Raw genomic sequence first — 26,029 nt, 5'->3', positions numbered from 1 at the left:
CTCCCTCAGTGCCACACCCCTAGCCCCAAACCTCAGCCCCCCCATTCGAGGTGAGCTTCTGCCACCTCTGGGGAAAAGCATTTGGTTTTTTATTTTGAATGCTCGGCCTGTGAAACTGAGCCGGGGACGAAATGACAGCTTTAAATTCAATCACCCACTGTCAACCAGCCTGCCGCTCTCACTAATACCCAAAGAATAAACTCCTACTTGAGCTGGCTAACGGTGGCTAAGCAAAGTAGGCTGGGTCTCACTTGCAACAGCTTAGCAACAGTTAGCAAATTTAGCACCGAAGTTTGCCTAGGGTGGCAGACTGTCTTGAGCAGCATCTCAGAGCTGACCACCTCTCCCCAGTTAGGGATGTGACAGCCCTAGGTATGATACAGCAATAAGGGCGTGAGCCTTCCTGCAGTTGAAACTTTCCCATAGATAAATATAAGCCTGGAGAATCTCTTCAGATTAGTTTATAGCCTGGTGATGGCTACCTCCAAGCAGTACAAAACAGAAGACACCCCACAAACACCTCAGAACCAGGGGGTTCTAATCCATGACCAGATGCTATGCAAAATAATTAAATAAAAACAATAGAAACTTTCCTGGTCCATCAAAGCTGAATTAGAAGTGCAATAGCAGCTGCCCGAAAAGAAAATACAGCTCCAAAACTAAACACAAAGTGACTCTCTGGGTATGTCTATACTGCAGTTTGGGAACATGCTTCCCAGCTGGGGAAGACAGATGTGCTAGCTCTGCTCCAGCTGGCACTCTAAAAATAGCTGTGTAGCCAGGTGTAGCACAGCTGGCAGCTCAAGCTACCTGCTTGACTAGAAACCTGCCCCCACCCCCTGGGATCAGACTTGGGCAGCTAGCCTAACCCCCTGCCTGTGGTACCCCAAGCTACACTGCTATTTTTAGCTTTCTAGCTTGAACAGACTTAGCACCTATTTGCCTACCGAATCAGGGAAGCATGCTCCCAGCTGCAGCGTAGACATACCCATTTGTAGCCTTTATTTTAAATTGAATTGGTAGTTTTGTGTTAAATGAGTGTGCCTAATGAGTGACTCCAGCTCCTGTGTTGCTACAGTTTTAAGATCAACACGGTGAAAGATACCCCTAGTGATTCTCTTAGGTTAGAAGGCTGTTGGGAACACATGAAGAACAAAGTAAGACAGTGACCACAAACATAGTCACAAGTAAGGAATCTTAGCTTTAGTGAAACTTATAATACAGACAAGCAGATGATTAAGGCTACAATCACAAACCCCAAGAGAGCCAATGCAATAGCCAATGCTGTAGTCATATTCACATACCCTGGCATAGAGTCTGCTGGAACTCTCAACAGGTGGTCATCGATAGAGGGGTGATTCCTGCTGGAGTCTTCTCACCCTATCCATACCAGGGAACCCTTTTTATCCTGTCTCATGACCCTATCATATGCATGAGGGTTCCAATCTGTATTTCCAGAACTCCATAAACTTTCAGATGGGCCCTGCTTCTTATAGGTTGTTCTCTTAATTCCCCTTATTCTCATTAGCATCGTATTAGTATTTACGTAAACATGTTCCCATGATAACCTGCAGTGAAAGCAGAAATGTCCATGATGCTACCATCAGGTATCTTGCGGTCTCTACGGGTACACTCCGGCATATTTTCCCGAACATCACCTATTGGCACATTCTTTACAGTAATCTTGTAACTTTGCGGGTACAGGGTTATTCCTGGGTCACCTACATATGTCAAGCCTCCTTAGGCCTGAGGCCTAGTATGGCTAAGCCGAAATTTTACAGGCCTTAGCCTGTAGGCCTTGCATTACAGCCTTACTTTATTTACATACCTAATACACACTCATCACTTCTAAATACTTGTCAACCTTATACTCCTCCTCCCATGCTTATATCTACAACTTAACTCTATGCATCACACATTAATTACATATGAAATAATGTATGAGTTAACCACAACAATAGATAGCACAATTAAATGATAAAATGAACTAATTGGCTACACATTGTTGGTAGGTGACACTCTGCTTTCCAGTTACAGCAAAAGTGCAGCTTTGTCTGCCTTAATATGTATTGATCTGAGAGGATGAGCTCCCAAGGGGATTGCCGTGCTGTAAGCAAGCACTACAGTGTGAACATTCAGCCGAGCCAGGAGATGTGTAAATGATGCAGGTGTCTCTGACGTTTCATCATATAAGGAATTTTATCCACATCTTAATGGTGAAATAACCACAGAATGGAAAAAAAATCTCTTTAATATGCCTTTCTGGAGTGCTGCATCTGAAGATGCTGATATGGAAAAAGACAAAAAGAGTTCACCCCTCTTTCAGCCATGGAGAGGATACAAGTATATTCCAAGTTGCCTGAGTGTAGGGACAATGGGTTAGAACAGGTCTGTGGTGCTTTTTCCTGAAGTGGTACAATACAGGGATCTCTAAAGGATTGATAACAAAAATATAATTTTATTTCAGTTCTAATTCAGGCCCCATCATCTCCTCTGCTGGGCAGTGCACATGGAATCAAATGAGTGTAATTTCTGCCAGACGTACCCCAAAAGGGCAGCCAATGAGGCATTATCTCCCTAGTCCTCAAGCCTCCAGAACCGCCCACCCACCCTGATGAACAGCTCTCAGTAGGAGTTCCTTCTAGTTTAGGGGGCATGTCTGGTTGGAGGGGTCATTATCCCCTGGGAAATCCATGCTATTTCCATCTGATTTCTTATCAGTACTATTCTGACAAGTATTCTTACCACGCATGTAGCCCACAAATAACAACATGGTTCCTAAGTGAGCTGTGCTGTCAGGATAGGTTTTACCTGTGGATCTTGGGGATAACTGTGTGGGTGGAGGGCCAAGCATCTTGATTCTTCTGCAGGGGAACAAACTCCATTTGAAAGGATGAAGCACCGTAAACTTCACAAATTTTCACGAGTACATTCCCTCCTCCATGGGACTTTCTATGGGAAGAGACAATAGGGCCCTTCACATTTAAATGGTTTTATGGATACAGTCATTCCAGCACTCCGAATATAAAATTGCAAATTGCACAATTATGCAAATAGCACCAATACAATTTACATATAAATTGCTCATCAGTAGCAATTAGTACTTCATTAAAGGCACAGAACTGCTGATTTGGACATTGACCAAGCAAACAATAAAGTCCATATTGCCAAAATATATAGTAGTTGTAAATAATTCCTTAAACACATATGGAGAAATAAATACAAAGCTACTCCTTGAAAAATATATGTGTAACAAAATATGCAATACATAAGTGTATATTCTTCAGGGCTTTTGTCACCATGCCTGTGCCTTCATCGCATCTAAGAAATGTGCATATTGACAGATGAACCAATAGTGTGTTATTGTAATTATCAAACAGTACTGATTTTTTAAAATTAAATGGTTAATATAAATAAAACAAATTCTGGTCTCATGTAAATCCATTGACTTCAATAGAATTCCACCAGGGATGGTGTCATGGGGCGGGGCTGCTCCCTAGCAACCCCTACTGGTCAAATGAAACACTACAGGTGTTCCCTGCCTGAGTTTCATTCCCCGAGGTGGATCTCCTTGGTTCTCCACATATGCCAGTCTGTGCTGGAGATGTGGCTTAGCCCTCTGGCCAAGCCAAAAACAAAACTTAACCTCCTCTAGGGTAGGAAAAGTCCAGCTAAAAGTCCTAACAAACAAAAAAGGTTGTTCTTCCCTTTGAGGGCTTCTCTTCAGCTGTACCTCTGGGCCCTATTCCCAGGCCTTTTCTGTGGTACCTTTAAGAGTCTATATTTTGGGGATAGAGCACTCAGCCTCCAGGCTAGTTCTCCTGGAGTATTGTTCTCAGCCTCTGCTGGGCTGTTCCTTGCATCCTTCCCTGCTCCAGCACAGAGCACACAGTCCACAAGCTCAGGGCCTTCCACAGGAGCCTGCCTACTTCCTGTGGTTCCACTGGGGAAACTGATCTCTCTCAGCCCTTTCATAAGGCCCATCTGTCTGTTAAACTATCAGCTGACCCTCCTTAGTCTCCTGTCCTCCTCAGAATGGGAAGCAGCTAATTAATTATGGCATGAGTGCAGCTGACTCTATTTCCCATTAAAGGGGTCAGTCACCCTGTGACAGCTGGATTTGGCTCATCGTTTTTGTGATGCATACGTTTCTAAAAAAAGTAGTCCCTTTTTAAGTTGTACGGGCTCTATTTTGGCTCTGTTATGGATCCAGAGCTTTGCTGGGAATGCTCAGCACTGCCTGAGTGGGGGTCCCTGTAGACTGGGGGCCAAATGAACAGCCTCATATATGTCAAAAGAATGGCTCTGTGATGTGGCGGCTGCCCCCTCACTGGTATATAAGGAGTTAAAGCAATCCTTGAGATGCTGTGCAGGAGGCAGCCAATAAGGAAAAGGCTTGAAGTGCCAGCCAATTAGGGGAAGGCTTATTGGAGGAGCCAATCAGGTCCAGGATGGCCCATATAAGAGAGGTTGCTGAGCAAAACAGAGGCAGTTACTTCCTAGAGTTTGAGGGAGGAGGACTGGTTGCTTAAAGGGCTGGAGCACCATGGACAAAGCAGTGCTAGGCAGGATCAGCAGAATATGAGGAAGCTCCAGACTGATAACTGCCAAACTAAGGCCCTGATACAAGGGCAGAGGAGGTGCAGGGGCTGTGGGGAAGTAGCCTAGGGAAGGAGACAGTGGAGTTGGAGGAGGGGCAGTATGTGGCTCCTGGCTATAGGGTTCCTGGGTTGGGGCCTGGAGTAGTGGACAAGTGTGTGCTCCTCCACTGGCCACTGAGGGAAGTGACCAGTGCATAGACTGCAGTCTGCTACTGAGATGAGTGTCTAGAACCTGGACTGCAGATTGCCACTGAGGCAAGTGGCTGGACTGAGGACTGTCAGTCCCCTGGAAGTGGGGAAAGAACCAAGTGGGACACAGCTGGAGGGCTGTGTCCATAAGAGTATGATGTAGTCAAGGAAACAATGCAGATCCTGGATGTGGAGACAGGAGTGATGATGGGCAAGACACCACCTGAGGAGGGTGCACTGACAACCCTGAACTAATTCCCAGGATGGTCAGCAGGCGGTGCTGTGGTGGTGAGTCAAACACCCCTATTACACCTGGTGGGGAATGTGGGCAGACGGTCACCCCTGATAAAAGGGGAAGATAGACTGTGGGGACTATTGCCTATTTGAGAGACTAATGGATACCTAAGGTGGAGAATATATTGTGGTATACCAAGGCTGCCTTTGCAGAGGATTCTGGGCCTTCCCAAACTGGACTCCGAAGGCAGTGCCCCTGTGGGAAGAGGCCGACAGGTCGCAAGGGCAGCTTCAGACTCTGCTACAGCAGGTGCTCACCACCGAGCAGAGACAGTGGGAGGTACAGCAGCACCTGCAAGCCTGTATGGCGGGTTTAGCAAAACAGCAGCTGTGCCTGTTTTAAGTTTCTGAGAAGGAGAGTCTGTGATAGTCACAGGAAGTGAGAGGAAAAGCCAAGCACCAGGACCAGGAGGCCAAGATAATGTTTTACCTGTGGGTGGCTAGCACACGTTAAGAGGGAGTGCTCTGACCAGGATGGGGCATGGAGGCCCCACATGGAGAACAGGAAAACAAAAGAGCCCAAGAGAAACCCCTTCTGAGGAGAACAGGGGGGCACTGGGTATGTTGGACTTGTGGGCAGCAGGGACATGTGTGGAGGCAGTGCCCTCTGGATTGTAGGGGTAAGCCTAGCCCAGGGGAAGGGGCTGAGCAAAAGAAGGACCATGAGAGGGCCATGGTCAAGGGGAAACAAGGGATGTGCTTCCAGTGCCATGAGAAGGCCATATAAAAAGGCATTGCCCTCAGAAGAGAAGGGGGTGGATGTCTGAGTGCCAGGCTCAGTCAGAAAATGCTCAGAGTGATGGGGCAATGAGGTTCAAGGCCCTGATAGATAGCCATCTCTCACACCCAGCAGGGGGAGGTAGGAAGGTGATGGGTAATATGAGTCAGGCAGAGAGGACCCAGAGAAACAGGAGAAGCCACATGGGAGTAGGACAAGCTACAGTAGGGACCCAGACAGGAGAACCCACAAAGGAGCGGGACAGGCTATGCTGGTGACCCAGACCCTGGAAGGGGGAGACAGGGTGCTCTTCTTTGTGGAGAGCCTGAGGCAGGAGACAGACACCCTACAGGCCCAGCTGCAAGGGAAGCTAGGAAGACAGAAACTCCTTCTTACACCCCCCCAGGGGTGTGGTCTTAACGGGGAGGGTGTGTGACAGGGCGACTGCCCCTCACTGGTATATAAGGGGTTAAAGCAACCCTGGGAAGGCTGCATAGGAGGCAGCCAATAAGGAAAAGGCTTGTAGTGCCAGCCAATTAGGGGAAGGCTTATTGGAGGAGCCAGTCAGGACCATGCTGGCCCATATAAGAAGGGGATGCTGAGCAACTCAGAGGCAGTCACTCCCTGGAGTTTGAGGAAGGAGGACTGGCTGCTTAGAGGGCTGGAGCACCATGGACAGAGCAGTGCTGAGCTGGGTCAGCAGAGTATGAGGAAGCTCCAGGCTGATGACTGCCAAACTAAGGCCCTGATACAAGGGCAGAGGAGGTGCAGGGGCTGTGGGGAAGTGCTCCAGGGAAGGAGATGGGAGAGTTGGAGGAGGGGCAGTATGTGGCTCCTGGCTATAGGGTTCCTGGGTCAGGGCCTGGAGTAGTGGACAGGCGTGTGCTCCCCCTCTCCCTCCACTGGCCACTGAGGGAAGTGACCAGTGCATAGACTGCAGTCTGCCACTGAGACGAGTGTCTAGAACCTGGACTGCAGATTGCCACTGAGGCAAGTGGCTGGACTGAGGACTGTCAGTCCCCTGGAAGTGGGGAAAGAAACAAGTGGGGCACAACTGGAGGGCTGTGTCCAGAAGAGGATGATGCAGTCTGGGGAGCGATGCAGGTCCTGGATATGGAGGCGGGAGTGATGACGGGCAACACTACCTGAGGGCACACTGGCAACCCCAAGCTAATTCCCAGGATGGTCAGCAGGAGGTGCCATGGTAGTGAGTTGAATGCCCCATCACAGGCTCCCAATTACAATGGTTGAGGATCTGGCCCATTGTGCCTGCCTAGAGAAGAGAGCAGGCGTAATGTTGCAGGGGTGCTGAGGTGAGCATGCTTAGCAGTGGTAGTTGCTACATCAGTTCTACAGATGTAGCCTGTGCTGGCCTTTAGTGCTGCTCTGCAGCTGCGAGTGAGTGTGCAAGGAGAGCGAGGGTTGTGCTCATACCCTAAAATTTCTCTCTAAGGTCTGGAACGCTGCCATAGTCACTGGCTGACTTTTTGTTCCTCCCACCAAGCACGAGCAGCCAAGCCTCACGCAGCAACATGTGCTTTCACTTCCCTCTAGTACCCAGATAGTCCTACAACTTAATGCAATGTTTTTTTATGTTCACATACTGATTAGTTAAAACAGAATTTGCAAATGTTTGGAATGCTTGCTTCAGCTGTTTCTAGTCTTTTCTAGTTGCCCCAGCAGCAACTGATTCTGCCACTCCATGGGAATCTTTGTTTGATCCTGTACATTAAGTGTGGGGGAAGCTTTCAACTCCAGACTTCCCCTCACTGTTTCATCAGTCTCCGCCCCAGAACCTCTGTTCCAGTGTCCCTTTGATTGTCCTGCTGTTGTTCCTTGCTCCATCCTCTGTTCAATCCTCTCCTCCTCCCACTGCTGCTCCATTCAACTCATTTCTTCCCAAGTCCTTCCTCTAACATTTGGGCCGTTCAAGCCCAATTCGGAACATGCTTCTTGAGGCTCTGATCTTGCTCCCATTTACTTGACCTAACTCAATATGTTCCCGTTACTACCATTTCTAGGTTAGTATGCAGTGTTGTAGCTGTGTTGGTCCCAGGATATTAGCAAGAGAGAGAAGGGGAGTGAGGTAATATCTTATCTTGGACCAACTCCTGTTGAGAGAGAGAAGCTTTGGAGCTTACACAGAGCTCTTCTTCAGGTCCAGGAAATGTATTCAGGTTTCTAAGTCAGGGCAGTGGTCTTTGCTAGGGATGTGACTCCACAACAGCTGGAGTAGATGGCGTATTCCCAGATGATTTGTATTGATATTTACAAGGCTAAGTTACACAATGCTAACTGATATGTGGGGGGGAATGTCCAGAAGCTCCTACATCAATATTAATATTCTTGTGAATCAACATCAAAGCAGAGCATTTTAGGCTCCAAAGGCAGATTATGCTTTGAAAATGTATACACCCCTAAAGTTCAGAAAATGAATGGAGGATGGTGCCAGTGTTACTGTGTATTGTTGAAATTCAAATAAGCTTCTAAATAGTTGAAATATCTGCATCTTAGACATTCACTTTTAGCCATTTCAGCTCTTCCATGTCTTCAGAATGCTCACAGCACATGCAATTTTGACAACATTCCATATAGGGATGTGAAGACTGCTGACACTTCTCTCCATTGCCACAAAACTCCAGCAGAACTGATTGTTGCAGCCACAGAAGTCTCCTTCTGTGACAGGAGAATACTCCTGAACTAAGGAAAATGAGTAAGTCTAGAAAATGTACAATGTAATGGTTGATCCCCTATTTCTGTGCATCCTGATGCCTTTATCTGATTGCTTGACACAGATAAACTAAAAGATCACTACAAAGCCCAGATGTATACACACTCCCCTCCATTTTTCAGTGTGGAGAACAGCAATTTGAAGTAAATGACTCCACCAATAGGTAGGCATCCCACTGGACAAGGGAGTTTTCTCTAAGGTCTTGCTGTCATTAGGAGTTCTCCTGACAGCAGAAGAGGATGCCTGATTAGAACTGGGGCCAACCCTCTGTTTATACATATGCTATAACTTAGTATCTGTGCGTGTAATGGTTAGAAACTTATTACAAGTTATTGCTGCACATTGGCCTCTGTGCCATGAATCAGGTGTCTGGATAGGTTCATGTGGTGCCCAGTCAGAAAAGGAATGTGTCCCTCCTGTCAGTCTGAGACTGGATGGCTATTCATCGAGGGATGTAAGGGGTGACACAGCTCCTATAATTCCTCCACGTTATAGTAGATACGTAGGACAGAGCAACTAAAGCCCTAGTGCCAGGATAGATTGCTTCCAATAGGCTTTTAGCAGTGATCTTTCTTCTCTGCATTTGGGTGTTGTACCATGCCATGTTGCTTCCTCATCGTCTGCTGATCTCTGTTCAGCAAGGAGGTATCTCTACCCTATTGACCATGTTTATATTGGGAGACCTGATGGGATTACAACACAATGTAATATGGCTGCTGACTAATTGTTTTATGTTTAAAAGAAAAATAAACCAGTTCAAAAACTCAGTATTAAATGGTTGCTGCACCTATGCAGAAAGGCTTCTTTACCTCCTAGAAATTAGACTATTAAAATAAATGTTAATGAAGGTTAACAGGGTTTATATTACTATTCAAAACAGCTCAATTTGAAGGAGACCATTATAATACTTATCACTTAAACATGTTTAGTACTTTACATGTTTAGAGTTCCATACAAACCTTAACTGTGAGGTATTTAGGTATTATCCCCATTTTACAGATAAAGAAACCAAGGCATAAAGAAGGAGAATGACATTGAAATTTTTGTTTAATAAAAAAGAAAATTAAAACAGAACAATTGTCTTCCTAAATTTTCAGTATTGCCAACCCCAAGTGTTCAAAAATCATCAGGGTTTTGAGCCTTTAGAGTATACTCAGTTAAATCTTCAAGCTTTTCTCTCCAATCCTGAGGGCTAGAAACGTGCTTTTGTTTTCTTAATGAAAGCTGAGATTTCCACATACAGTCCCAACTCCTAGAGAGATGGGATTAAGAAAAACTGCAAATTATGGTGAGACTCAGGAGAAAATAGCAAGAGTTAGCAATATTGCGACAGGTTTAACTACGTTTCTTGATAAACTGAACATCTAGTAATATGCATTTTGCATGTGATGCTTAATAGATTAAGTATGCCCTGGGGCAAAATTTATCCCTAGTTTAACTCCTCTGAAATCAACAACTACGACCACTTTGTGTATGTGGAAAGGGAGAATGGGTCTCTTTCTTACTTTTTTGCTCCCTTGTGGCCAGCTTGAACTGACAGTTCAGTAGAGGCTCTGACAGATCATTACTATCAGAGAGGTAGCCGTGTTAGTCTGTATCCACAAAAACAAGGAGTCCAGTGGCACCTTAAAGACTAAGATTTATTTAGGGATAAGCTTTCGTGAGTGTAAACTCCACTTCTTCAGATGCATGGAGTCCAGTGGATTTTTTACCCACAAAAGCTTATGCCTAAATAAATCTTTGTCTTTAAGGTGCCATCAAACTCCTCATTGTTTTTGACAGATGATTGGTATTCAGAAAGAAGCTCACAAACATTAATGCAACTAGTTTCAGTTAACTTTACCCCATCCTAGCAAAATCAATCTGAGCCAAAATAAGGAAGCCACAGGCCTTGCAGCCCCAAATAATTTCTGGGATCCATATAAAATGTCAAGAACATAAATATCCAGTGATATTTATGGGAAATGATTGTGACAGACTTTCAACTTGAGCAGCTGGTTTACATTTTGAAGGTTCTTTGTAATTAAAACTACTAGATTTACTTGCTTTCTAAGTGCCTGCTGAAATTAGCTGTGACATTTTTAAAGGATCCCCAAAACAAGGAGAACAAGGCTTGGTGGCTCTGCAGGCCCAAAGGCTCAGGTTGTCTGATTGGAGGCTGTGGTGTTGCAGGAAAAAAACATTTTGACATTAGTGAAATGAAACAATTCAACATTACTGAAGCAAAACAATTAGATGGTTCTGAACTGAATTTTTTTTGAACTTTCATTCTGAGGAAAGTTTCAGTTTTTTGTTCCAATTCAGAACAAAATTTCCCACAGAACAAAAATTCTGGTTTTTGACCAGCCCTATTGGCAGCCTTAACGGAGAGGCCAATGAAGGGAGATAAAGAATGATCTATCCTTCAATTAGAAGTGGTTTCTTCAAGTTAGGGTTGGGACACATAGATACGGCACAGCATCCCCTCACCTCCCCACCTATTCTATAATAATGGAAGAGAGGACTTCAGTATCCAGGGCTGTCGAGCCATCATCTTTCATGAACACTAAATTAACACCAGAGTGCTACAGGCTCCAAAGTGGGCATCAATTAAACTGCAGGATCTTTATAGAAAATTGCCATTTTATTAAGACTGACAAATGGTTGGGTTTTATGACAGATAGGCAGGTGAATTATGACAGTTTGTCCTTGCCATTTCCAGTTCCACTTTCACAGGCAGTGTCTGATAGGCAGATTTTACAGTTTCAGAGTTACTGGGGACAAACTTTCTAGGCTCCAGATATCCAAATAACAGCTGCAAAAGATACCTTTGATTATGGCTGGTAAAGAGATTAAAATCTCTCCTGTCAGATTAGGATTTAAATACAATGATCCATGAATTCAAGACCTCCAGGCTTCATTATTGTGTTTCTCTGCACCTAGGTATGAAAACACATACCTTAAAAAAGCTATAAACCTTTAACAACACAGCAATACATGCGCTTAGCAATCCAGGTCACTGGCTGCATGTTACCATAGTCCTCCGCTGTCTTTCCTGGCTCTCCATGACATATCATGTCAAAAATCAAGCTTCCAATCCTCATCTTCAAAGCTTTGATGGGATTAGGCTAAATTACATGAGGAACCATCTCACCCTCCATGCTCATGTGCTTCCACAATAGCTATATTCTATTGGAACAACTGAATTATTAGCCACCAAGCATTGTTCTCCTTGTTTTGGGGATCCTTTAAAAATGTCACAGCTAATTTCAGTTGGCACTTAGAAAGCAAGTAAATCTAGTAGTTTTAATTGCAAAGATAACCTCCAAAATGTAAACCAACTGCTAGAGTTGAAAGTCTGTCACAATCATTTCCCATAAATATCCCTGGATAGTTATAATTATTATCCTCAAGAACAAAACTCTCATATACAGGAATCAGAGCTTTCTCAGCAATCAGCCCACAACATCTGGAATTCCACTCCAGAAGATATCAGGATGACCACAAAGTTCTGAAACTTTAGAGCAAACTGCACACTTTGTCTAGGTATCCTTCTAACACAAGGACCACACAACAAACAAACAAAAGTAAACAAAGTCCAGTCCCTGCTGGTCAGAGAGAAGAAAGACAGAGCAATATATCTTTATATATGCTTTATAATTCTGGGAGGCACAGAGGTTCTGTCTGTGCCATAATATTTTCACATTGCCAGAGCTGTGGCAACCCCCTAGCAAGTCTCTAACATACTTTGAGTCCATTCACAACAGTGCTTACAACAGCATACAATAGATCAACCAACTGTTGTGACTGTACGTGCTCGGAGTCAGGCTAAGCAATGTTGTATCCATCATCATGTCACTCTGAACTGTTACAATGAGAGCGCAGACAGCATGTGCTAGTGCAGCAGCTGCAATGGTGCAATTAGTCCTCCTAATGCAATCCCACAGTGCTCCTGTCCAGCTTTCAGTGACAGTTATGAGAGCACAGAGCACTAGTTTCATTACTCGTGAAGATTCCCCCCCACCGCTACATGCAGCGCCAAGGAGAGCGGAGGTGGTCTTTGGCTGGTCCTGATTCTGCCCTCTCCGCCCCTGCAGGGCACATCTAAACAGCCAATTACATTTTTATTTTCAAAATGGAAAAACAGTGTTCCCATTATTTTCTTTTCAAAAAAATAAATCTTTATTGATGGAATCTCCCATTGAGTTTGAAGGATGAGCTACAGTCACTTCTTGTGCATCCTGAGCTGAGACCAAAGACCAATTTCATACCTACAGCCCTATCTGTGAGTGCCACAGGTGAAGACTATTGTAGGTGAATGTATACTGCTTTTAGCTTTATGCCTTACTTGTCTATCTTTGATTTGCAGCAATCTGCGAGCTTTCAAAATCTCTGTCCAAGGTGGCAGAGCTGCCTCCATCAGATCTTGTCATGGGATAAGAGCTCCCAGGTGTTGAGGTCAACAGTGAAAGATTAGAGGTTGAGATGGAGAGTGTCTTTGTAATGCTTTCTTGGTCTGTGGCTAAATGAGTTCCAGGCTGCAATTCTCCATAAAAAACAGTCTTAGGTATTCTACTGTCAGACATACAGATCACATGACCACACCATCTCAGCTGTGGTCTCACAATAAAAGCTTCAATACTTGTGATGTTGCAGCACTCAAGGACCTCGATGTTTGGAACCAAATCTTGCCATTGAATTTTGATTATCCACCATAGACACTGTAGGTGGAATTGGATCAAGTGTTTTATGTGGCACTGATAAGTAGTCCAGGTATTGCAGTCATAGAGGAATGTGAAACAAATATATTCATAACTACTTTATACAACAGACTTTGCATTTTTCAAGAAAATATTTTTAACAGTATAACCCATTCTCCTTTTCTTTTAACCTTGGTATCAAAAAAAGAAAGGAAAATAAAAGGTTAGAAAACAGTACAACACTCTAGGCCTGAATTTGAAAGTGAAGCACATGTGAAATAAATGTCTGTCCCTTACAATGGGCTTAATCGGGCAGCAGATGCACAAGCATCTCCTGGATACTGGAGACCCGAGACAGACCATACAAAAGGAACAATTAGGAAAACAACAATAAATATATGGGGGTTGCTGGTTGTGATCTTGCTGGAGTTAAACTGGTTTAAAATTAATTTTAGAGAGAGAGGCACAGAATCACTAGTTGAACTTCCCAACCCACCCTCAAGACATCTTTAACTTAACAGCAGGTGGCTCTCTATTGACCATGCATTTCCTCTGTCCCCCTCCTCCTGCTGCACAGAATAGCCCCCCAATGAGAGCACTGCCATAGATGTGGCAGGGGAATTGGGGCAGCTGAGTTCTGGGTAAAGGAGTCTCCCAGAAGGACTTGCCCAGCTTCCATTTTCCCCTTTGGGACTCTTGTCTCTAGATTCTAAGGAGCTCACATGAGAGAAAGAAGCCATTAAAGTATGAAAACAACAACGCTTTCACACACAACCACTAACTGTGTGGAAAAGTAAGGAACTATTTCCTTGCTTGGTTGAGCACCACATGCAGCCGTGCTCTTCAGAATACCTTCGTGGGCACCAGTGGGAGGGGGAACAGCCTGGGCAGCTATCCACCATCTCCATGAAGAGTGGTGTGAGCAGGTAGACCCTGGGATGCATGCACATTTCCTCAACCAGGACAGAACCGGCTGCAAACAATCATCAGACTAAACCATTGGGACTAGCCACCAAACACCAAAGAATCAGAAGCAACATTATTTGTAGTAATTGTTACAATATAATTATAGTAAGTTGCATGTTATATTGCAATAACTAACAAGTTATAATACCTTAAATTCATTTTAAATATCTCATATGGAATATATCATAAGCACTAGTTACAGTGCTGCCACTTATGCACTGAATGGTATTTTTTGCAGGCTGTTCTACTAAAATAGTGGGATAGGAACTGTGTTGGGGAACTGCAGATCAGGGAGTCCTGTGTGTGGATTCACGGCAGTAGTGCACCCAAAATAAGATAGCTAGCGTGAATACACTGCTTCATTACAATTTACACCTTTGTCAGTGTGACGGAATACATTCCTACTCACTATTGTAATGATCTTTGTACAAGGTACGTCTTGTAAGGTATCATTTGAAAACTCATAATTTGCTGGTCAGTGGAAACACATTTTTGTGAAGTTACAAGATTCCCCTATATGATGTTAAGAGTGCATGTTCAAAACTCACATAGCACCAAACTGGCCAAACGGGCCTGTCTTGAACAAAGGAATGTATGTTTGCCTTAATTTGCATTTAAGTTGTAAACACACTCAAGAAGACAAAGGAAAACAGCTGTTGGACTTTGCGGGAGGGGTCCTGACCTGAAGAGTTTGGTCAGTAACCTTGCTGAAAGCATGTGGTGAGAAATTTTGCTTGAATCAAATATAGTTTAAGTTAAGCACTAGAAAGCATTTTTTTTTAATTTTTCTGGTAGCCATTTCTGACTTTTATGCCTCATTACTTGTACTCACTTAAAATCTCTCTTTGTAGTCAATAAACTTGTTTCACTGTTTTACCTAATCCGGAATGTTTAAGTTAAAGTGTCTGAATAACTCTATTTAAGATAATTAGCTGGTATATTATTTCCTTAAAGGAATAATGGACGTACTATATTTGTACTGTCTAGGAGAGGGCAATACAGGACATACATTTCTGGGGGGAAATCTGGGACCGAGGTGGGTTGGAGTCACAATGCAGTATAACCAAGGCTGGTGATAGCCAGGGTCTAAATGGCAGGCTGCAGTTACACACAGATACTTAGAGTGTGGTTTTTATGGTGGAAGGCTGTTTGTTAGCAGTCCACATTGGAGCCTACAGCAGCAGGGCAGGGGTGACACAGGCTCCTCCCCACACTGCTTTGAATGGTATCCCGCTATGTCACAGTCATCCACCAGCTTCAAGCTGCAACAGTTCAGTTCTCTAGTCCAGAGAAGACTTAAAGAGTGAAATTCAGACTGTGTCTTTGCCACAAAAAATGTGTGTTTTTATATCAAGATAGTTATTGTGATGTAAGCTCCTAGTGAAAACAAGGCACAGATTGATGTAGGTAGTTGAGGTCAACCTTATACCCTCCACTTGGATACCCCTGCTTGGAGTTTGTCAGGACTAGTTACCTCAAGGTAAAAATTACAGTGTTTTGTCTCCACTAGGATTTACATCAAGCTAGCTAACTTGAGAGAACTAGTTTCTACACCCAGCTGCTGAGAGATTAAATGTCTTGAAAGTATAAAGTGAAAAAACAACTTTTAAGAAAAAGATCCTTAAATCAAGATTAATGGAACAATGTTTTCATGACCCTCTTATGACTTACAGTGCTCACCAGTAATACACTTTTTATAAAGGAAACTTTAGATGGTGAAAAGGTTTTCTATTGAAATTAGTGCTGTAACGTATTGGTTCAGACTCTGGAAATCTGGGCTCTCACAGAACAAATCTATAGTAGTTATCACTGTCATAGAGTGAATCTCTTCATAGTGGAAAAAATTTGACCTCTTTCAGTCACAGAAGATATAAAAATACACATCTCACCACACATTCCCAACTACCCATACGTATTGTACATAAATACTGAGCTTCATCTTCACTTTCCAGGTTGAACGCTTACTTCTCATAGCTGATACTGCATTCAGTTTTTATTGTTGTAAAGTGAATTTCCATACAAAACAACCAATCAATGCTGATTCATGGATCTGATCATGTGAGCCGTGAAACTCCCATTGACTTGGAGACCCTCAGCACCTCATAGGCTCAGGCACATACCTATGGAAGTCACAGCCATGGCATATTATTGATACACATAGTTCCTACAGTAAATTTAAAAGATTATTGGATTTTTTTTTTAGATTAGCACCTGTAGTTATACTAGCTAGAATAAGTTTCAGAGTGGCAGCCGTGTTAGTCTGTATTTGCAAAAAGAAAAGGAGTACTTGTGGCTCCTTAGAGACTAACAAATTTATTTGAGCATAAGCTTTCATGAGCTACAGCTCACTTCATCGCAAAGTGAGCTGTAGCTCACGAAAGCTTATGCTCAAATAAATTTTTTAGTCTCTAAGGTGCCACAAATTCTCCTTTTCTTTTTACTAGTTAGAATGAAATTATTATAAAAGCTATCAACACTTATGGCTGAGGCCATAAACTGATCACAGCTGGAGTCAGAACTGAACCCTTCATGGTACACTGCTGTGCAGTTAGGTACATTATCGGGCCTTTAAGACTTTAATAGCCATTGCCAGATATGGGAAGAGATGGGCTGCTTGTCTGTTCACTTACAACCATTTGTATTTTCCTGTTCTTAAAAAGATTTTTTTCTTCCTTGCTTCCAAACAGAATAATCTAAGGTGTTTTACTCTGACCTTTTGTAGTGTGTTAAATTATCCTGCTTCCTGTTCTCCTCCTTCCCCCATTTCATTTTTTACTTCCTTTCAGATCAACAGATGCTTTATACATGATTTTAGACAGCTATCTGAAAAAACTAAAATAACCACCAGGGGGCAAAATATAATAGCAATAAAGCAGCAAATGAATCACATATTATTGGCTCCAGCGGCAATAACAACATTCCTAACCTAACTGAAACTGAGAATATAATTTATCATATTTTTACAATGATTTTATATTATTTATTACATTTAGTAGATTAATTAGAATTACTTTTAAATTCATTTGATCATTTTTATTCCACATATGGGCCCCAAACCTGCAAAAAACGTATGCATATGCTTATTTTTAAGCATGTGAGTTCAATGGGATTACTTGAATACTTGAAGTTAACCACATGCTTAGGTCTTTCCAAGATCAGGGCCATAATAGTCCAAATTCATCTTTTTTTATTATTATATTGTACAGCACCTACCACAGGAAAACTGTGATGATTACTGTAGTCACTCTTGTACTCCCAGCTGGGTGTTTGTACCCTTCCTCTTCTTCTCCTTAACCTCTGGACATATCCTGAAAACCCTTGTGCATATTTTGTAATTTCACACTTCAGTCTTCTCTCCTCTTCATCCAAATAGCACATTTGCACCCATTTATTCTTTGACACTGGCAGCTCCAGCAGATTCTGCTGCTTGTGAAGTGTGTGGTCCTAAATCCTGGTGTGAGCGCTATGTGCATAGACCTATGGGGATCCACCTGGACTGAGCTCTTTGCTCTAAGTATTGTGCCCTAAAGTCACAAAGGGTCAAGGTGGAAAGTGGAGTCCAGACTGCTGGATTCTTTCCTTGAATAGATTTAGAAACACAGGAATATAAGAATTGACATACTGGACCAGACCTGTAGCCAATCTAATCCAGGAACCTGTCTCTGACATTGGCCAGAATACTTTCCCCTGCATCTCCTAATTCTTGCACACTCCATCTGTGGTCTCACAAATTTATGGAATCTCCTCATCAACCTCCTCTTGGTACTGGCCAAGATGGCCATATATCACTCTCAAAGGAAGCTGGATAGGGGTTGAGGCTCTGGCAGACCAGGCGCCCGCTCATATCAAGGGCCCAGACCTCATTGAACACTTACAAATATATAACTGGAAACCAGTCCTGTTTACCTGTGTGTTAGCATTATCAAAATCAATATTAGATATTAAGTCGATAAGAATGTGTTTAGTGTTTTATAAAATGCTTGTAGGATGCTGCATATATTTTTCTCACTCAGCTATACACCATATGATAATGTCACAGCAGACATTTGCATTGTATATACTCCTGTCACTATGACCCATCAAACAAGAAAAAAGCCTTGTGTAATGCAAATGATGGTCTCTTACAAGAAGATGTTAAATCCTGTTCATTAAACACAAATGAGCCATCCTGTGAGATCAAGGATCAAAGACTTTAAGTGCATTCCTCCTCTCCCCCAGCCACTCCATGAAGAAGGGACCTGCATGGGACCTGTTGCTATCCGCTTGGGTTCTGAGAGAAGCTATAAGTACAGACACAAGGAAGAATTCTTTATCTGTGGACTGTTTGGGTTCTAACATGTGTGACAGGGTCAGGCCAGATGGCTATAGGAGAGTAATTTTTTTTTTTTTTGCCTCTTTTCATTTGCTTTAATGCACCAATTCAGGCTGAGTTTCCACAAAAGGAAGCACCCCACTAACATAGTATGCGATTCCAAGAGAGAGAAGGGCAATGACGATGATCAGGAGTAGCACCCTCCAGAAGCCCAGGTCCTCCACAAACTCTTGCCATGTTGTGCGGAAGCTGGAAAGAACCCCTGCACCTTGCTGCAGGTTCAGATTAAGGAGGGAATGGCTTTCCATTGCACTTTCACTTTCTGCAGTCTGCATGGTTTCCATCTTAGAGTGAGCTCCTCTGTTAAATCCTTTCACCTCCTGCTCCTCCAAAGACTCCAGCAATCGAATTACATCCTTATTTACTCCTCTTCGTTTTGCCAGAACAAGTGGTGTTGCACCTTGGTGATTGCAGATATCAATTTGGAGTCCATTAGAGACTAGGAGCTGGATGGTATCCACATGCCCACACAGGTGAAGGGCTGTGTTACCTTGGTAATCATTGGCCAGTAGATCAGCACCAAATTTGTGCAACAGCTGACAGATGTCTACATTTCCTCTGGCTGCTGCAAGGTGGAGCCCAGTTCGGCCACAACTGTCACGAATCTTTGGGTCAAAACCACTCTTCAGCAGCCGCTTGGAATAGTTAAAATAGAAGGCAGATATATTAGCCCCTGGCTGAATAGGTCCCTTTTCCCTGGGTAAGGTAACAGGGAAGGTTTTTGTTTTTTTTTTAAACAGAAAAGAATTTTATTGTGTAACACTTGCAAAGAGTTAACAAAGAAAATAAAACAAACTATGCAACAAAACAACGCAAACAGAAGGTATAACACAGCAGCTTTCAGGAGGGAGAAGTGTTCAGGCTAGCCTGGGCCCAGAGCAGGGGGGCTTCCTCGACACTCGTGGTCTTCCACCCTCCTGAGTTACCTGGTGGCCTAGAGCGGGGGGGCTTCCTCGACACTCGTGGTCTTCCACCCCCTCGAGTTACCTAGTGCCGCGCCCAGTGTCACCGATTATCCCTCTCCTGAGAGTGCCCGGCAAGATGGGCACGGCTGCGGGGTGGGCAGTTTGGGGGTGGGGGGGGTAGACACCCATGTATTATAGGACCCCTCCTAGATGACAGTAATGATGGTATCCACAGCGGCAACGGCTGGGGCTGGTGTCTCTCACTCTTCCCCTCAATCAAAGGGTCAGATGGAGGGAACCGGACGGGGTCACCGAGCAGAGAACCCCGGACAGCGCCCACCGCTCCTCGAAGGCGTCAAGGGAGTCGGTGGATGCCGCCCAGAGGAACTCCGCCCGGATACGTGAATGTACTGAGGATTGGAGAAAGGCCCTACAATCGCAGGACGTTTCATGGGCCAACCTCCTCTCTCTGGTTTTATAAATGGCTGTTTTAGCCAAGGCTAGGAGGAGGTTAACCAGGAGATCCCGCAATTTTGTGGGGCTTTAGGAAGGTCCTATGGTGAGGATATAGAAGGTGTTGGGAGGAGGCCATGGGGAAGTAGCCCAGGGAGTTGTAGCTGTCGCACAGCTGTTCCAGGAGGCACTCTAGACAGCTGCATTCCACAGGGCCCTGGGCTGGAACCCAGAGTAGAGGGCGGGCCCGGGTTCCCCCCAAATCCTCCCAACTCCTGGTCAGACACAGGAGGAGTCGAGCTGGACTGTGAATTCAGAAAAACGGCCAAGCTGACGGCTGACGTGAAGCTCCAAGGCAAGCAAATCCGCCAATAAGCGCAAGACCCACCAAGGTAGAGCAGGAACTTTGTCATACATGGTAAAATAACCAAACAAGACGGAGATTCCCCCAAGTTATTCTGGGTAGCCCTAAAAGACTTTTGGGAAACTGGCAGATTAATCTCTAGTACCTTTTGAACATATATCTGTAACTCACCTGTACATATATTTTTATCTGGTTTGACCTTTCAATAACTCTCATTCCTTTTTCTTAGGTAATGAACCTTTAGTTAGTTTACTATAAAATTGGCTACCAGCATTGTCTTTGCTGTGAGACCTAAGATGGAGATCAACCTGGTGAGTGACTGGTCTCTTGGGACTGGGTGCAATGTGAATATTTTGTGATTTTCAGTGTAAGTGACCATTTATTACATAGTCCATCCAGCTTGCCTGGGTGGCAAGATATACTGGCATGTCTAAAGGGACTGTCTGTGATTCCATTATAAGACTATTGTAGTACTTTGTAGTACTTTGGGTGTTCACATTTGGTTCTGAGTTGGTCTAACTCAGTAAATCTAACTATAGAACATACCACCAGTTTGGGGTGACTGCCCTGCTTTCAACAGTCTGTCCTGAGGTAGGCACTCATGGTCGTTAGCCACTGCAGACAGTGTGACAGGGGTTACTTCTGTGAGTGTAGGGCCTATATAACTCTGGATGTTCTTGTTACTTGTATTCACGTCCAGTCCTTTTGTGACTCATGATAAGCTTTTGACCTCAATGGTATTTTGGGGCAATGAGTTCCACAGGCTAATCATGAGTTGTGTAAACACGTACTGTATCTTCTTTTATCGGTTTTGATTTGCCACCTTCCAATTTCATTGAGTGTCTCCCCTTGTCCTTGCGTTAGGAGACAAGTAGAACAGAAGATTCCAATCTACCTTCTCCATGCACTTTTTATTTTGTATACTTTTATCATGTATCCTCTTTTTCACCTCCTCTCTAAGGTAAGCAATCTCCATCTTTTCAGACTCTTTATAAGAGTCTTTCCATGTTCCTACTCAATCTTGTTGGTCCCATCTCTGAACCCTCTCCATTACAACTACATATAATTTTTTCGCAGGCGGCAGCATGGATCTGGGGAAAGAGAACCACAGTACAAACTTCTCCCCCATAACACACCTGGCCTTAAATTTCACAATAGCAAGCCCATACCACAAGGTGTTAATTTTCTTTCATTTTTAATTCCTTGGGAGACCACACTTTCCTATTACTGTGGCGGAGGCTAAGTGCCTAGAAAGGCAGAACAAGGGGCTGAGATTTGCTCCGTCTCTGCATGAGCTTGGGCGAGCCACCTGCTCTCTGTACCTCACTCCTGCCCTAAGTGTGTGTGTTACAGCACCAGCTCTTAGAGTCACGTGATTACCTGGGAATCTCAGATTTTATTTTTTTAAAGATACAATCTCCCGTCCTCAGGGCTAGCGTTGAGAAAAACTTGAAAAGGGGAACATAAAGGCTCAGCCACCCCAAAGCAAATAAAAATACCTGCAGAATTAGTGTTTGTAAAAGCCTGGTGATTTTTAAGCTGATCTCCTGATTCCTTGAGGCCTGACTGGTGATTTTTTGAATGCACGGGACTGCCAACAGGGGTGTGAGCCTCCTGTTCTGCGACGGGGCTAAGGGCAGGGCGATGGGCAGGGAGTGTGGAGTCAGTCACCGGCTGTGCAGGGAGGGGGCTGACTGAGGGGCCATCCCCCCCTCCCCAGCTTCACTCCTCCCAGCTGCAGGCGCAGCCAGACTCCCCTAGGGTGGGGCTCTCCCTCTCTAGGGCCCAGCCTGACCCGCGAGTTCCCTGTTGCCTGCTCAGGGAAAGGGCAAGGTGCCCTACTTCAGCATGGCCGCTCGGGCTTCCATATCGCTTCATAAAGCCCCGTCACAGGCAAACGGGGCCGCTCGGCCCTAATCTAAGATGGCTCCTACCGCTACCATACGGAAAAAGGCCAGTTTGCCCGGGTCCAAGATGGCTGGTGAATCCCTATCCTTACCATAAGGCGACGTGAGATTTGCCCGGGTTCAAGATGGCCGCAGGGCGTCAGGCACCTCCCTGGAAGCCGCTAGGCTACAGGCTGGGGCTTCCGGGCGGCTCCAGCAAGCGGCCGGAAGTGGCGTGTCCGCGGTTGTTGGTCGCGTTGCATGCTGGGAGGAATGGACTAAGTGGGTGGTGGGGGCTGGGTCGGACCGAGGTGGGTTCTGTTGCTGCGGGCTTTGACATGGAGTCCCCCTGAGGGCGGCCGCCCCGGGAGGCCCCAGATAACACCCGCCTGGTCCCTGTGCGGAGCTACCCTCCGCCCGGCCATGCCAGGCCCAGCCGCCCCTGCAGGAGGCCGGAGGTAAGAGACGGGGCCGGGCCGCTGCGCTCGGGTGACAGCGGGGAGGCGGCCGGGTCAGGGCTGGAAGGTGAGACCCTGCCCTCCCCCGCCCCTGAGGAGAGCGTCCCGAGGGCAGGCGTTGACTCCGGAGACACCCGCCCCGCTCCCCCACTGTGCCCTCGCCCCACCCCACCCACAGACTGGGGGGCCCCAGGCACTGCTGTGAGGCGACAGCCTGGGGGGGGCAAGAAACCCCCCATCGCTGGAGGCCCCCCACACACACACCCACACCCCGCCCTTGGAGGGCCCAGAGGCTGCTCCTGTGGCCCTGTGTCGTGTGTGGGTCGGGTTTCTCCTGGGACCCGTGCCAGACTCTTACCTTCTGACCCAGCGGCTGGTGTGTGAGTGAGTCTGACCAGGGCCTGTAGGTTCCTCAATCGTTTCTTTGCCCACTTCTGTGCCTGGCTGTTAGTGGTGAAGATGGGGAAGGCGGTTTGAAGGGCTGTTTTTTATTTTAGATTTCTGTTCCCACCAAAAGGGTGAGGGGAACCTTCTGAATTTCACTCTGCTCCCACAGATGAGTTAAGGTTGCTGCAACACTGAGGTAGTGTAGTGGTAAGTGCTGTAGAAAATCTTAAGTGAATAAATTTGTTAGTCTCTAAGGTGCCACAAGTACTCCTTTTCTTAAGTGAAACAGATTCCCTCCCTTGACGGCTGTCCCTCCCTTGACGGCTGTCCTTTGGGTCAGTAGATCGCCTTTATTAGAGACAACTGTCACATGGACACCTGATTTCTGTTTAGTTCTCACTGTACTCTAGTAAAGCCATACATCAACAAAACTCACTTGTTTGTCGGAGGTGTGTCTCTAACGAAAGGTCAAACAAAACTCTCTACCACCTATCTTGGAAGATATTCCAAAGTGATTGCTTAAAATAGGGGTTTCCTGTTAGAAATGGGATTTTAGTGCATGTTCTGCTGTATTTAATTCCATTAAGAACTATGGTTGGAGGGTTGGGTAGTGTTGTATATGATATGCTATTGGACATTTAAATTGTGCCATGTTGTTCACCGCCCAAACTTTTTTTTTTTGTCTTTGTATGACGAGGAGTGCTTGACACATTGTTTTTATAATAGTCCACAAACAAATTAAGTAGTACTAAAAGTAATGTTATGCTGTTGTTTTTCAAGCAGAGGAAATCTGAAGTGTGCCAAAACAAAATTGTCAAAATGCTAGAATGGTTCTGCTTATTATTACATTTCAGCATATACCTGTTTTCAGGATCATACGTGGCTATCCAACGCACAAACAAAAGTTGTTTTCTTATTAGAGATGGTGTCTAAAGAGTAAACACAGTAACGCTGTAGTTACTTCAGAGTGGTCACTGAGGACAAGTGATTGGCTGCTTGTTAATGGTGGCCCTGCCCGAATGTTTCACTCTAGGCAGTTTCAGTTTAATTTCAGTGTACTGCAATATGCAGTTCCTGTTACAGTGAACTTCTGCTCATAAGTCTTTCTGTAGAAAAAAAAAAAAAAAATCTTTAAAAGAGGGTCCCACTGTATTTTGTTTCTCCTATGGTTTAAATAGAGAACTATATTTCATTTGAGGTACTTTTTAGAAGTTGAGCTCATTGTAAAGTGGTCTTATTGAGTTCTGATTAAAAAATGCTATTGAACTTGTTCTGAGAGGTTAAACTTAATTATTTCCTTTTCATTTGTTCAATAGCCATACTATTATGAAGTAGACTTTTGGAAAACTCAGCCTACTTCAGCATAGGAAAAAGTGCTGGGTTATATGCTATGTGAGCGTGTGTAGATGCACACAAACTTGCATTTAGGATGAATTGTTTTAAAAAGTCTTTTGTTTTAATTCCTCAGTATAACAACTCCTGTACTGGGAACCAGAGATATAACTTAAAGAATACAGTATTAACAATTTTGGGGTGGGAAATGGGGAAGTCACGTTGCTTTTTGTTTTAAGCAGATGTCTTCCTCGTGTGGTTGAAAGTAAATAAAATTTAAACCACGTTAACTTTCATCCGCAGAAAAACATTGAGCTTAAGTAACTAAGCAAGGATACGCCCAAAACAACACATGTAAATTTGGTGTTTCTTTGACTGACATTAAAAAAAAAAAAAATCCATTTTTCTCTTTATGTTCAACCCGCTCAAACTACACTGCTCAGCTGCTTCTGTAAATGAGGAGGTGCTTGAACAGTGTCTTGTTTTGAAGTGAACTTTTGTTTATAGTAGAGTTTCTTCTAGAAATATTTTTTTTCTCTAAATTAAAGGTTTGGGTTGGTGCTACAGGGAACAATTATGTATTGGCAAGGATATTTGCAAGGTTACCGAATAGGTCTTTCATTTCTATGATTCTAATATTTATTAAATGATTTGAATAATTTGTTTAAAAACTAAGAACCCTTTTCTGAATGAACAGAAGGAAGGCAATTGACTCCATTCACATTAGTGTTTTAGGAAGCAGGTAGCAGGGGAAGGAAATGTGAAACCTGAAGTTCATGTTTTCATTAGAAGACAATGGAAAACAGAGTGTGTTGTTTCAAGTCCTGGACTTATGCAAGTACTACGTTGTTCTTAATATACCAACTATATAGATAACATCATCTGATAAATGATGATTGATGTAAGTCTACTGTTGCTAAGCCAGTACAGCACAATACAGCCTGATGGGTTTTTTTTCTTCTTATCCGTTGAATACATGTTTTTGTCTGTTGAAGGAAATGTTTATTTGTTTTAAAGCTGGTGAGTTGTAGCAACAATAAAGCAGAGGCAGCAGTGACTCTTTTGCCTATTAGAGCAGTACTCCACCTACCAAACTTTGAGTGAACCTTACAAATGAGAGGTTGCAGAGTAGCAGCCGTGTTAGTCTGTATTCGCAGAAAGAAAAGGAGTACTTGTGGCACCTTAGAGACTAACAAATTTATTTGAGCATAAGCTTTCGTGAGCTACAGCTCACTTCATCGGATGCATCCGATGAAGTGAGCTGTAGCTCACGAAAGCTTATGCTCAAATAAATTTGTTAGTCTCTAAGGTGCCACAAGTACTCCTTTTCTTTTTACAAATGAGAATTCACCTCTGGGCTGTTGTCATCTGCTTCTTGCTTTAGTGCATATTAAGTTTGAAGGGTTTGTTATATGTAGTTCAGAGAATATTGTTCTGAAATATATCTGTAAGAACAATTGTGCATGTGGAATCGGTCAATGCTACGCCTGACTCAGGAGACAGCTCATGGTGTCTGACACCATCAGGTGGTCCAGAGACACATACACAGAGCACATCAGGGGACATCGTCAGTACCAAGTCGAGTAATCGAGAAACGCCAGTCAGGGAAATAACCCACTTCCTTCCTTCGAACCAAGGGACGCACCCCACCCGTGTACTTACTCACTACACCAATACTGACTAAATACATTCTA

At 44.2% G+C, this 26,029-nt stretch overlaps 1 protein-coding gene and 1 pseudogene across 4 annotated transcripts in view; one reads left to right on the top strand and one right to left on the bottom strand.

Moving 5' to 3' along the window:
* Positions 1-18,551: 18,551 nt before the first annotated feature.
* LOC141984572 (ankyrin repeat domain-containing protein 46 pseudogene) lies at positions 18,552-20,451 on the bottom strand (annotated as a pseudogene).
* A 1,950-nt stretch (positions 20,452-22,401) lies between these two features.
* Positions 22,402-26,029, top strand: part of AFTPH (aftiphilin) — a 61,096-nt gene continuing 57,468 nt past the window's right edge. For all 4 annotated transcript variants that reach the window (XR_012638945.1, XM_074949571.1, XM_074949568.1 and 1 more), the window contains exon 1: positions 22,402-22,616. The gene's annotated coding sequence lies outside the window, so the exon portion shown is untranslated. The remainder of the gene's footprint in view (positions 22,617-26,029) is intronic.

This window comes from Natator depressus, chromosome 3 (genome assembly GCF_965152275.1).
Source record: "Natator depressus isolate rNatDep1 chromosome 3, rNatDep2.hap1, whole genome shotgun sequence".
NCBI lineage: Eukaryota > Metazoa > Chordata > Testudines > Cheloniidae > Natator > Natator depressus.
This window is presented reverse-complemented; position numbering and strand designations above follow the sequence as displayed.